Source organism: Euphorbia lathyris, chromosome 8, assembly GCF_963576675.1.
Source record: "Euphorbia lathyris chromosome 8, ddEupLath1.1, whole genome shotgun sequence".
NCBI lineage: Eukaryota > Viridiplantae > Streptophyta > Magnoliopsida > Malpighiales > Euphorbiaceae > Euphorbia > Euphorbia lathyris.
The window spans coordinates 77,891,847-77,893,015 of record NC_088917.1 but is presented as its reverse complement, the minus strand read 5'-3'; the positions used below and the strand labels follow the sequence as shown (position 1 = coordinate 77,893,015).

Below are 1,169 nucleotides of genomic sequence, written 5' to 3'. Positions count from 1 at the left end.
AGTGTCAGTTATCGGAACCTGATTAGAAATACTTACTTGGGACGGAGATGGGTCCGATGAGACATTACCAGTGATTGGGTCTAACCCCTCATCATGTGGAGGCACGAACGTTGGTCCTTTGACCTGTGTTCCACTCCTGAGCGTGATTGCTCGTGCTTCCTCTTCTGCCATCTTACTCACTTGCTTCTGAAGTCTTTGATAGAATGCTTCATTGTTTGCCAATCTTCTCTCTACTGTGCTCACACTTTCTCTTAGGGCGTCCATGTCTCTCTCCAGGTTGAATGTAGAACTAGACCTCCTCTGCTCGTCCTGCCTTGAATAGATGATCTGTTCGAGCACCACTGGACATGCCACACTATTCTGCCGTCCGCTGCAAACCTCACAGCTCGCTACTGCCCCTGGTGAGCTCAAATGTCTTCCCAGCAGAGCTACCTTTTCCGCGAGTGCTGTTATCTGAGGGTTGGATTTTTGCCACACCCCACTGCACTCCTCTGATGTAGTGGCCCTGCTCTGAGGCAGCTTTACATCTTGCCAACATGCACTCCGTTCGGCCAATTCTTTCACCAAATTATAAGCCTGTAGTGCGGTTTTGTTGAAAAGATTCCCTCCTGCCGCTGTATCTAGAAAAGCACGGTTGACAGGAGATATTCCCGAGTAGAACATATCAACAAGCTGGTAATCATGGTGGGGGCACCTTCTCAACAATCTCTGGAATCTCTCCCAAGCTAGATGCAGGTTCTCACTCTCGGACTGCTTAAACGATGCAATTTCGCTTTTGAACTAGGCAGTCTTTGATGGGGGGAAATACTTTGCTAGGAAAGTTGTTACTGTATTATCCCAGCCGGTGAGAGAGCCTGGCTCCACCGAATGTAACCATTCTGCAGCTTCTTCTTTTAAAGAAAATCTGAACAACTTTTGGTAGATTTGCTCAGATGTCACTCCCTCGCACTTGAAAGTGCTGCAATATTCTACGAATTTGTCAAGGTGTGAATTGGGATCTTCGTAGTAATCCCCCTTGAACTGCCCCGAGCTCTGGATCATCGCTGGTCTGATTTCGAATGATGCTGCTGTTATTGATGGCTCTAGGATACCGGAGGTGCTTGTTGACCGTCTCGCCTTAAGCAGCTCCATCACGGACATATCTTCGGCCATTGTTTTCTCAACTCAGC

General features: G+C 48.0%; 1 non-coding gene across 1 annotated transcript; it reads left to right on the top strand.

Moving 5' to 3' along the window:
• The first annotated feature begins 676 nt into the window (after window positions 1-676).
• Window positions 677-783, top strand: LOC136204422 (small nucleolar RNA R71). Its single transcript, XR_010675263.1, has one exon. It is a non-coding gene; the product is annotated as a small nucleolar RNA R71 (small nucleolar RNA).
• The last annotated feature ends 386 nt before the right edge of the window (window positions 784-1,169 follow it).